Consider the following 12,588-nt stretch of genomic DNA (forward strand, 5'->3'; position numbering starts at 1 on the left):
CTGAGATGCTGAGAATATCTTGCTCCTCATCACTGAGGAGGCAAGTTCAAAGTCCACCCTTTGCTATCTGAAAACTCCTGGAGAATTGAATCCTTGAGGTTTTCTTTTGGTGGCTCTGGTGAGGTCTCATATAGCTGGTGTACACAAGGCCAGTGTAAGAAAGGAGCCCTTGTGTGGATAGGTGGAGCATCACTTGGGAAAATAAGGACGTCCTTGAAGTGCCCCAGCAGAGATTTTTGTTGATTAGCACTTTGAGAGAAAGCAGGAAGTATGCTGTCCTTTATTCCCTCCAACTGCTGTGTCTCAGGAGTCCCCTTCACCCAGGACCACACATTGAGATTGAGAGCTTGGGGATTACTGGCCCCACTCCCTTGGCAGTAGTGTTGAAATTGGTGGTCACCTTGGCATGTGGCATGGAAAAGGAGTCACTCAGGCACCTTTCAGGGTACTGGATTTATGAATGAGCTTCCTTGGCTTGGCACTTGACACCCTGAAGCACCCAGCGATCTCCTCTTCTACCCTGGGCCAGGTCAGGAGCAGAGTACGTGGGAGATGTCAGGCCAGAGCCATTTGTCAGCAGCACAAGTGTGGATCATGCTGTAACCATCCTGCTTTCACCCCAATTTAACAGATATACATTGAGCACCTACTATGTGCTATTCATTCCAGGGACCACAACAAAAATCTCCACCCTCAACAAGCTTATATCCTAGTTAAGGCAAGGTAGACGCACCAAACAGTAGGTAAAATATACAGTGTTTAAGTGTATGATTTAAAAGTTAAATGATAAATGCAATGTTGAAAAACCAGTCAAGGAAAGCAGGCTGGGGAGGTCCAGCCTGGAGGTGTGGGGGTGGAGGAAGCAGTTTTAAACTAGGAGACTCAAAGAAGGCTGAGAGGTGTTGCTCAGGGAGGACCTGAGGAAGTAAGCTGGGCAGCCAGCAGGGGAAGAGCGTTCCAGGGAGAGGGAACAGGCAGGTAGAGCCCTGTGACTACAGTGTGCCTGTTCTGTTTGAGAAGTGTCCAAGAGGCTCTGTGGAAGGAGCAGGGTGAGTGAGGACATGAGGTCTAAGGGGTGGTGGGGAGGCCAGTTCATGGACCAAAGGTAGGCATGCACTGGCAGGGAGGGCTGTGAGGAGTGAAGAGTGGCGTAGACTAGGATGCTAGCGGGAGGGGATGGGGGGTGGTAAGAGGTAGTCAGATCTTGTAAGAAAAGGCCATTTAAAGCCCTCCTTTGGTGTGCTAAGGGTTCTGAGGGGACAGAGTAGTGCCAGTGTCCCATTAGGGTCAACAGCCTGGTTTTTAAATCCTTATAAGCTATGTGAGGTCATCATGGGCAGTTTGCGCAATCCATTTGAACTATAGTTTCCTTATGTAAGAAATAAGTGTAATACTGAACTTAGAAGGGTGTTGAGGGCTTAAGTAAGGTATGCAGTGAAACGGTCTTCTCTGACTCCCTTTTCTCACACCTAGCTTGGGCGCTCCCCACGCAGCTGTGCCAAGTCTGTTGGGAAACAGGAATTTTCATGTGCGGTTCACTTGTCTCTCTCCCCACCACAGAGTGGGCAGGGATTGTATACCCAGTGCTGGGCACATGGTGCCAGGTAAATGCTTGGATGACTAGAGAGATGAAAGGAAGGAAAGGATGAATTATGAATTTCATGCATAGGTGTTAGTGTAATGTTTAAGTTCACACATTCTAACAGACAGCAGGACTTTCTCTTTTCAGAGTTCAGTGTTTAAGGCTATCAAGTGATTAGTTAAGGACTTGTCTACATTTTTTATTAAAATAAGTCTAATTAGGGAAAATACTCTTATTTTTGTATTTTAAAATTTATCTTCTCCCTGCTTTTGGCTTGTGGAGAAATGTTTGTTCAGAGATGGTAATTGGTGTTTTTACTTACGTATTCTTTAAGAATAAAGACTTTGGCAACGTTTCATCAACATTCTGAGGAAACTTTCCCCCAACATTTTCTTAAGAAAAGTTTCAAACAAATACCAGAGAATGCTGTTAGAAATACTGTTACCTAACAGCAGTTGGGATCCTGCTGCCCACTGCCACCCTCTGGGCAAAATTCCAGAGGCAAAGGTTTTATAAAAAAGGAAAGGAGTTTTTATTCAAAAGCTTCACAATTTTGGAATAACAGCTTTCCACTTGCATTAGTCACTTAAGCCTATTAATTAAGGTTAAACTCTTTAACTCTTTAGTTACAGCTTTAATCACTTAAGTATATCAATTAAGGCTAAACTCTTTAACATCTGAGTGCGCCTATCATTTTCCCCATTAATTTTCTTTTTTTTTTGTTAAATATTCTATTGTTGTTCTATCATAGTTGTCCCAGTTGTTCCCCCTTTGCTCTACTCTGCCCAGCCCACCCCCTGCTCCCACAGTCAATCCCCCACCCTGTTGTCCTTGTCCATGGATCATTCGTACATGTTCCCTGACTAGTCTGTTCTCCTTCTTTCCACCCTTATCCTCCTCCCACTTCCCCTCTGGGCACTATCATTCTGTTTCTTGTTTCCATGGCTCTGGTTCTATTTTGCTTGCTTGTTTGTTTTGTTCATTAGGTTCCTCTTATAGCTGAGATGGTATGGTATTTGTCTTTGACCACCTGGCTAATTTCACTTAGCATAATAGTCTCTAGTTCCATCCATGCTGTCACAAAGGGTAGGAATGCCTTCTTTCTGCTGCATAGTATTCCATTGTGTAAATGTACCATTGCTTTTTGATCCACTCATTTATTGATGGGTACTTAAGCTGTTTCCAGCACTTGGTTATTATAAATAATGCTGCTATGAACATTGGGGTGCATGGGTTCTTTTGAATTGGTGTTTCGGGATTATTAGGGTATAATCCCAGCAGTGGAATCACTGGATCAAAAGGCAGCTCCATCTTTCTTATAGTCCTTTGTATCTCAGTTGTAACTTCTCCACTTTCATTTCTGGTTTTATTTATTTGATACCTCTATCTTTCTCTTCTTGATGAGTCTGGTTAAATGGTTGTTAGTTTTATTTATCTTTTCAAAGAACTGTCTTCTGGAATTATTGATCCTTTGAATTGTTTTCTTAGTTTCTATGTCATTTAATTTTTCTCTGATCTTGATTATTTTCTTCCTTTTTCTCACTCTAGGCTTTTTTTCTTGTTGTTCCTCCAGTTCTTGTAGATGTAGGGTTAGGTTGTTTATTTGAGGTTTTTGTGTCTCTTTTGGGTAGACCTGTATTTCTGTGAACTTCCCTTGCAGGACTGCTTTCACTGTGTCCCAACGGTTTTGAGCTGTTGTATGTTCATTTTCATTTGTTTCCAGATACATTTTGATTTCTTCCTTGAACTCATTGTTAATCCACTCATTTTTTAATAGCCTGTTATTCAGTCTCCATGAATTTGAATCTTTTTAAGTTTTTTCCTTGAGGTTGATTTTTAGTTTCAAGGTATTGTGATCTGAGAAGATACTTGATATGATTTCAATTTTCTTGGATTTGTTGAGGCTTCTTTTTTGTCCTACCATGTGATCTATCCTTGAAAATGTTCCATGTGCATTTGAAAAGAATGTGTATTTTGCTTCTTTGGGATAGAAGGTTCTGTGTATATCAATTACATCCATTTGATCTAGAGTGGTGTTCAATGCCACAATATCTTTGTTGATTCTTTGCGTCAAAGATCTGTCATAGTTAACAGTGGGGTGTCAAATCCCCTATTATGAATGTGTTGCTGTCAATATCTTTCTTGAAGTCCTCCAAGATTTTCCTTATATGTTTACATGCTCCTATGTTGTGTGTTATATGTTTACAAGGGTTACATCTTGATGGACTATTCCCTTAAATATTGTGTAGTGACCTTCTTTGCCTTTTTTATGACCTTTGTTATTTAGTCTATTTGTCTGATTTAAGTATTACTACACCAGCATTTTTTCATGTCCATTTGCTTAGAATATTTTTTTTCCATCCCTTCACTTTCAGTCTCTATAGATCTTTTGTTCTGAAGTGAGTCTCTTGTAGACAGCATATATGAGGGTCATGATTTCTTATCTGTTCAGCTATCCTATGTTTTTTGATCGGAACATTTAATCCATTTACATTTAAGGTTATTATTGATAGGCACATATTTGTTGCCGTTTTTCCCTTTGTACCTCTGTTCCTGTCGTTCCCTTTTTCTTCATCTTCTTAAAGCAGCCCCATTAGCATCTCTTGCAATGCTGGTTTGGTGGAGATATATTCTTTTAGCTTTCTTTCCCCATGGGAGACTCCTTATTTCATCTTCCATTTTAAATGAGAGCCTTGCTGGGTAGAGTAGTCTTGTTTGCAGGCCTTTGCTTTTCATTACTTGAAATACTTCTTGCCATTCCCTTCTGGTTTGTAGTGTTTCTGTTGAGAAATCAGCTGATAGCCTTATCAGAGCTCCCCTGTATGTTACTGTTTCTCCCTTGCTCACTTTAACATTCTCTCTGTCTTTAATTTTCCATTTTATTTATGATGTGTCTTGTGGTGGGCCTCTTTGGGTTCATTTTGATTGGGACCCTGTGTAATTCCTGAAATTGCATGACATTTTCCATCATCAGGTTAGGGAAGTTTTCTGTTATTACTTTTTCAAACAGATTTTCTGTCCCTTGCTCCTCTTCTCCTTTTGTTTTACCCCTGTGATATCAATATTATTACATTTCATGTTGTCCTGCAGCTTCCTTAAACCCTCTTCATTCTTGGTGAGTCTTTTTTTTTTTTTTTCATTTTGTTGTTCTGTCTGGGTGTTTTTCCCAACTTGTCCTCCAGCTCACTGATTCAATCTTTTGTTTCATCTAGCCTGCTTTTAATTCCTTTATTTCAGATATTGTACTTTTCATTTCCTCCTGGCTCTTATTGGTAGTTTCTATGTCTTTTTTCATGCTGATGTAGTTTCTAGTAAATTCCTTATAGCTTCCATAGAGTTTCTTGTTGTTCTCACTGAGCTTCTTAAGCATCCTTATAACCACTGTTTTGAACTCTGTCTGATAGATTGCTTGCCTCAATTTCATTTAGCACTCATTCTGGGGATTCCTCCTCTCCTTTTGATTGGGGGTTGTTTCTTTGTTTCCCCATTTTAGGTGACTCTTCTTGTTTGTTTCTGCATATTTGATTGACCTGTTTTGACTCCCCTGTCTTCGTGGTATGACCTTCTGTGGTAGGAGACCTGTGGGACTCCTACCCACAGGTGGTTCAGTCTCCTTGATCTCCTGACCTGGATGTTCTTGCAGTGCCCTCTATGCTATTTATGTGTGTTCCCTGTTATAATTGGGTTTTGGTTGTTGTTGGATTATTCTTTGGTGTATTCTTACTTCCAGTTGATGGTCTGAGAGTCACACAGCCCACCACATCTTGCATGCTGTTGTACAGGTGCTGCCAGAACAAAATAACCCAGGAAACAAAATGTACACTTGCGATGATAACTCCCACCCACAACCACACTATCAACAGCAAATGAGTAAATGTTAATAAATGTGTAAAGAGATTAAGACTATTATAAGAAAGGAAAAATGAATATGAGATGACTAACTGAAAGAAAAATGATTTTGAGAGGGTAGAGGGAGGGGAAGTAATAAGCGTAGGGAATAGAAACAAAGTGAAGAAAGAAAATATCAACAAACAACAAGCAAAGATTGATAAAGATGGAGAGAGAGTAAGGGTATTTTAAGAATGGGAAAAAGAATGTGAGATGACTAATGACAAGAAAAATGGCTTTGAGAGGCTGGAGTGGGGAGGAATAGTAAGAGTGCAGAATAGAAACAAGTCATAGCCAGAGAACAAATAAAATTTAAAACAAAAATAAGAGGAACAAAGGTAAAATAAGAGAAGGAAGGAGCAAAATATGAGATTTGAAATGAACTTTAAAAAGCTAGTGAAATAGTAGGCATAAATTTAGAGGAAAAGAAATGAATGTTAAAAAGCTATGCAGAAGAGAAAATAATGAAGAAGGCCATGGTGGAATTCGTCTCTGTAGAATCCATTGTTTACCACTGTCTTCTCATTCTGGATCCACCCCTGGTAATGTCAGATAGTGTCCCAGTCTGGCTCTCTGCAGACTATTCTAGACTACAAGTGATCCACAGTCTGTGGCTGTCTCAAGATTTGGCTGGTCCCCACTGTACTGCCCAGCCAGCTTTCTATCAGCACAGGGTCCAGAATGGTTCATTTAACATCCTAAAAGGATGCCATTACCATCTTCACCTACCTCCAGAGGGAGCCTCTGGTGTGACTGGGAGGGTGGGAACCCTTGGTCATCCCCAAGGGGCTGCTATTCAGTTTTCTGAGAAGATGATGGGAGTGTTTCCCCACCCCCTTACCACACAACTTGGTTTGTCCCAGAATCTTTCCAATATGTATGGTTTCTAGTCAATTAGCTATCTGTTTCCTGTGAACAGTCAATCCGTGTAAAAGGGTAGCTCTTTCGTGCTTGGTGCAGACAACAGCTCTGTCTAGGCACAGAGGCCATGTGTGACCCTCAACACCTCTTACTGCTCTTGTCTCCAATCTCTGCTCTGCTGGTTTCAGTGGATCAGGGCCTGAGGAACAGTGTTGTTTGTAGTGTCTGGTAGAAAGGGCCCTTTCAGAGCTTTTAGCTTTCCCCTGCACATATGCGCCCATATCCTGAGCCTGGCCTCACTGATCTACAGAATGTGTAATCTCGCAGGAGGGAGTTGAATATGAGTGCCTGTGAGGGTACATGCCTGGCTGCAGCGCATGTCAGGAGTTCAGCTCCTGGCCATCCTTGGGTACACATGAGCAAGGAATCCCTGTTGGGCCATGAATCTCACCTCAGCTCCTCTTTTAGAAGAGTTTCTGTGTGACACCCCTCCCCCCATTGCAACACCAAACCCTGGGGGGCCTGTTCTCCATGCGCTCCCCCAACCCCAGAAAGCATTAAATCTCTCTTGGTCAGGGCTGGCCACAGCCCGCCAGAGCCTCTGAGAGTTTTAGATAAAGTTTCTCTCTGGGTCTCTCCCGGCTGGCGCTAGGAAGAGTCCTGCAGGCATGCTCTAACACAGGCGGTGGAGGGGTGCTCTCATTGCTCCCTCCAGTGATTCTCAGCCTCGGCAGGCCTGCTCCCACTACGCTGTTTCTGCAGCCAGCCACCACCCTGGCTTCTCTCTCTGCCCCAAGAGTTTGTGGCTCCTAAGCTGAACTGCAGCCTCCTCAGTCAGATTCTGTCCTGTGTGTGGTTCCTGTGGTGTCTGGGTTCAGGGAGACGCTAGCCCCTTTTCCAGTAAGTACCACAGTCCCCAGATCCTGGCTCGTGGCGGCAGTAGGGTGCGCAGCCCTGCCAGGGTGGAAGGTCAGAGACACATCTGGGAGCTGAGGTGCAGTTACTCCAGAGACTTCTTCCTGAGGAGGATATTTTAAATTCCTCAGAATGTCTCCTGTCCCAAACCTGCACAGCCAGAAGTGCTGGGCTCTGGCCAGGAGAGCTCGGGCCGCCCACTCATAAGTACCCTGCAGGTGGGAAGGCTCTTGCCCACTCGTGCACACACCCTGCACACTCATCCACATACACACTCCCACCCACTCTCACTCGCTCTCAACTGGATTTTCACGTTGACTGCTCTGTGGTTTAGCTGCAAGACAGGTCAGGATCTGGGGGCAAGTGGATGGAACTTCCAGCTACTTTGCAGCTGTCTTGGATACCTCTGATCTAATTATCTTATTTCTATAGGGTTAGTTTACAAACTAAAACAACGTAAGACACAAAAGCTACATAATTTTGGAAGAATGGCAGGCTTCTGCCTTGGAGCTTGTCCCCTGTAGAACACCCAAAGAAGAATGACCCTATGACCCTACCACCTTCTGCCAGGCCAACCTAATCCTAGACCACACCAGTGTTACAGAACACAGGGGGCCAAGGGCGATATACTGTTACCGAAAGGAACCCCCCCAGGCCCGTTATGTCCGCTGCCTTATAGGAAAGACATCTCTCAATGCCAGAGATTTGAGAAAAGGAAAGGAAATATTTAATGCTGTACAGACTTAAAGTAGTGACCTAATGTCTTCATCTAAATCCCAAAGTCCCTTAAAACACCCACAAACACACACGCAGTCCTTCCTTCCCCTTTGCCTGGTCTGAGGTACCATATCTCAGGAAAAGAAATAGAAGTCCATGGCTCAGGCAGCCCCCGGTTCTTCCCAGTAATCCGTCTCGGCTGGTAGGCCTCCCTCGGTTCCCGGCACCATCAGCTGTGTTGCTGGGATCTCTACTAAAGCCCGGTGGTGGTTCCCCCTTCTAAAGCTGCAGGGGTCCACACTCTGGCAAAGCCGCATGGCTGTCCTTTCTGTTGCCACAGCCACATGATTCTCTGCACTGCCACAGCCGAGTGCTCCTCTCTCTGCACTGCCACAGCTGTGTGGTCCTCTCTGCACAATGGCTGTGGGAGTCCCCACTCTGGCAAAGCTGAGTGGTTCTCCCTCCTCAATGGAGGCCGAGTCCAGGTTTAAATCCCTGCACCAGTCTTCCTCTGCAACCCCATTTCCAACTCCTCCCACAATCGGCTACACTTAACAACACTCCTGTATCCTTCCAGCTTTACTGGGCTGCTATAGTGGGTCTGATCAGGTGTGGCCCCATGTCTTGGAGCCATTCTTCTCCAAGCTCCCATGCAGGTGCTGTAACTCAGGGGACATGCCCCCCAGTTATGTCTTGGTGGGGAAGTTACTTCTTTTCCCCTGGCTCAGAGCCTGGCCACAGCCGTTTAACATATCTATGCAACCAGTTAAAGGTTATAGGTATGTTAAATGACCACACTGGAGGTTAGCTGCAAAGCTGTTGCTATGCAATCAGCTCTCAATGGCCCTACTCCATTTGTCCCTTCCCCCAACCCACACCTGTGGTGGGGAGGGGTAAGGACATCCTAACATTTCCTAGACACCTTGAGTTCTGGACTCCATTCCATATCCCTTTTTGGGTCCCTCCTCTTGGCTGCACCCTGTAACACCAAGAGTTCCTTCCCATCCAAAATACCATCTGTTGGGAAATGGCAGGCAGCTGCAGCACAATCAGTCAGGCATCCTTGAGGAAGAAGAGAGAGTGAGCCAGCCAGTCTGACTGGAAGCCCTTTTATTTCAAATCTTCTAGCCCATAATTCCATGCTCTCTGGAGGCCTTCAGTTTCTCAGACAGCCCTGTCCTAGACTGTTTACCATTGCCTCCTCCTACTGCTCCTCCCTTCTCCTCCCCAGTGATCTGATCAGATCTCTTGGTATCAATTCAAACATAGTAACAATTTAAATTAACATCAGCTTTATATACAGATAACCTAAATCACTCCTCAGTGTCAGTACAGTTTGGCAGTGACGACTACAGGACAGGTTTTGGGTTTTGTGTTTGTTTGTTTGGGGTTTTTTTTGCATTTGGAATGCTTCTCTTACCTACTGTATCATATACGAAGGCTCAGTTCATTAACTGTTTTGTTAGAAAAATTGTGTGTGACACCTTTGTTCACTGAGAGATCATTTGACACTCATCTGGAACTGCTGCATCATTTGTAGTTAAAGTCAGGTGTTATGGGTTAAATTTTATCCCCCTCAGAAAGATATGTTGAAGTCTGTAATGCTGTGATTTATAGTAAGAAATAGAAATTTAAAATTTTGACCCCGTGATTCCACTACTGGGAATATGCCCTAAGAATCCCGAAACACTGATTCAAAAGAACTTAAGCACCCCTATGTTCATAGGAGCACTATATATATAAGCCAAGTGCTGGAAGCAGCCTAAATACCCATCAATAGATGAAGGGATCAAAAAACTGTGTTACAGTTACACAATGGAATACACAGCAGAAAGAAAGAAGGAATTCCTGTTTTACAACAGCATGGTTGGAACTGGAGACCATTATGCTAAGTGAAATAAACCAGGCAGTGAAAGACAAATACCATATGATCTCACTTGTAAGAGGAATCTAATAAACAAAATAAAACTAGTGAGCAAAATTGAACCAGAGGCATGGAAACAAGGAACAGACTGACAGCGACCGGAGCGGGGGGTGGATAAGAGTGGAAAGAAGGGACGGGTCAAGGAACATGTACACGTGACCCACGGACGTGGGCAACAGCGAGGGGGTTGACTGTGGCGGGAGAGGTCTGGGCGGAGGAGGACAAAGGGGGAGATGCTGGGACAACTGTAATAGAGTAACAGTAATAATGTAAATGAAAGAAATATATATTTAGACTTTGTTCCCATTTCTGATGTGAAGCTTCTAAAACCCTTGGAATTTCCTGTGATGACAGTGATAAAGCAGAAATGGTTCTCTTGTTATTAATATAAAGAAGCCTTTTTCAACCAGACCTGAGTTTGTGTGAATGAGGTGACCTTTGGAAAGCCCCTGAGGAGGGAGCTGCTTGCCAGGGGAACCAACTTTCAGTCCCACCCTCCACCTCCAGGGAAGGAGAGGGGCTGGAGGTTGGTGCAGTCACCAGTGGCCCATGGTGTCATCTGCCATCCTAAGGAAGCCTCCATAAACACCCAGAAGGATGGGAGACCTTCCAGTTCGTGAGCACGTGGAGATTTGGGGAGAGTGGCTCCCAGAGAGGGCACGGAAGCTCAGCTCCCCTTCCCACCCACCCTGCCCTGTGCCTGTCTTCTCACTGGCTGTTCCCGAGTTATATCCTTTCACAATAATCCACTGATCCAGTTAGTAAGCGCTTACCTGAGTTCTGTGAGCTGCTCTAGCAAATTAATCACACCAACAGGGAGTCATGAGAACCTCCAGTTTATAGCTGGTTGGTCAGAAGTGCTGGTAACAGCCTGGACCTGCAAAGGGTAGGAGGCAGTCTTTAGTACAGAGCCCTTACCCCGTGGGATCTGATGCTATCTCCAGGCAGGGGGTGTCAGAGCAGGGTTAAATTGTAGGACCCCCCAGCTGCTGGTGCAGAATTGTTCAGTGTGAGCACCGCCCCCTCCCTGCCCCCGCCAACCACACACACATTTGGTGACCTGAAGTGTGGTGATAGTGTGAGAGAAGAGGAGACACAGGAGGGAGTGTTTCCTTTACAAAGGCCTAACCCCAGGTACTTCAGAATATGACCTTGCTTGGAATAAGGTCTTGACAGAGGTAATTAAGTTAACACAAGGCCATTAGGGTGAGTCCCAATCCAGTGTGACTCGCCCATATCCTTATAAAAAGAGGGCATCTGGAGACAGCCACGCACTGAGGAAAGGTGATGTGAAGACAAAGAGGGGAGGACACCGCAAATGTGAAGACGGAGAATTGGAGTGATGCATCTGCAAGCCAAGGAATGACTGCGGCTACCAGAAGCTAGCCCAGAGGAAGGAGTGGTTCCTTCCCTGGCCCCTCTAGGGGCACACGGCCTTGCCCACACCTTGATTTCCAGCCTCCAGAACTGTGAGACAATAGATTTCTGTTATTTGAAGCCACCCTTTGTTACGGCAGCCCTAGGAAACAAATGCTGTCAGCCTTCATGTTTCCTATGGACCCCACAACGGGAGAAATCCTAACATGAGTGGAAACACAGAAGGCCTTGAAACACCAGGGCAGTACTCGATTAGCAGGTGGTTATCACTGTGATCCCCCAGCAGTTCTGTTAATATTCTTTACCATCTAACTAAACATATCATTTTAAAGTATTTGTAGCAGACTCATGGAACCCAAGAATATGTGTATGGACCCAATTTGAAAAACCCAGATGTAGGAACAAGCAGCTCAGATTCTGGTTCTGAGTTCAGATCCTGTCTGCCACGTTGAGGCTGTTGGACCCTGGTCACCTGGCATAACCTCTCTGCGTCTGTTGTGCACTGTAGAGTGGAAGGGATACCAGTCTCCCCACGGATTGTGGATTGAGACCTAAAGGTCTGGCAGCGAGCCTTGCACACAGCAGGTGCTTAGGAATCCACCGTGACACGGAGGCTGGAGTGAGGGGGAGATCCAAACAAAGAAAGCTTAAAAAGATTCAGCTAGAGTGGGATGGATCCCTGCCTGGCTGCAGACCGGGTCTCACTCCCAGTTTGAACATCACCTGAGTGGTTTTTCCTCTCAGGTAAAACATTGCAGATTCCTCTCTGTTCAGGGGGAGCAAAGAGAGCATTTGGCTCAGGGAAGAGTCTTGTTTCTTAATAAGACACAGAGAGAGCAGAGACAAAGTAACTTGTCCAAGGTCAGGCAAGTCTTGTCACTTGGGCTTCTTTATGTAATAGTACAACCAAAAAATAAAACAAAAAAAGGGGGGAATTGTGTTGGCTTTTCTTTTTTCTATCTTTAAAATAGCAGCTTTATTGAGATACAATTCATATGCCGTACAGTTCACCGTTTTGAAGCGTGCGGTTGAGGGATTCTTGGTGCAGTCACAAAGTTGTGCAGCCCCCACCACAGCCAGTCTCAGCACCCCAGGAAGAAACTCCATGCCCATTAACAGCACTCTCCATTTCCTCCCTCCCCAAACCCCAAGGCCAAGGCAGTGCCAGTTTACGTCCTGCCTCTATGCATTTGCCCGTTCAGGACATTTTCTGTGAATGGAGTTAGACATAATGCGGCCTTCTGTGTCTGGCTTCTTTAAGTCAGCATAATGTGTTCAAGGGTCATCCATGTTGCAATGTGCATCAGTACTTTGTTTCTTTTCC

The 12,588-nt window shown here is 44.8% G+C and overlaps 1 protein-coding gene across 2 annotated transcripts in view; it reads left to right on the forward strand.

The window, feature by feature from the left end:
• TMCC3 (transmembrane and coiled-coil domain family 3) overlaps positions 1-12,588 on the forward strand; it is a 270,396-nt gene that overhangs the window by 212,281 nt on the left and 45,527 nt on the right. The gene's annotated exons all lie outside the window — the stretch shown is intronic.

This window comes from Phyllostomus discolor, chromosome 2 (assembly GCF_004126475.2).
Source record: "Phyllostomus discolor isolate MPI-MPIP mPhyDis1 chromosome 2, mPhyDis1.pri.v3, whole genome shotgun sequence".
In the NCBI taxonomy this organism is placed as follows: domain Eukaryota; kingdom Metazoa; phylum Chordata; class Mammalia; order Chiroptera; family Phyllostomidae; genus Phyllostomus; species Phyllostomus discolor.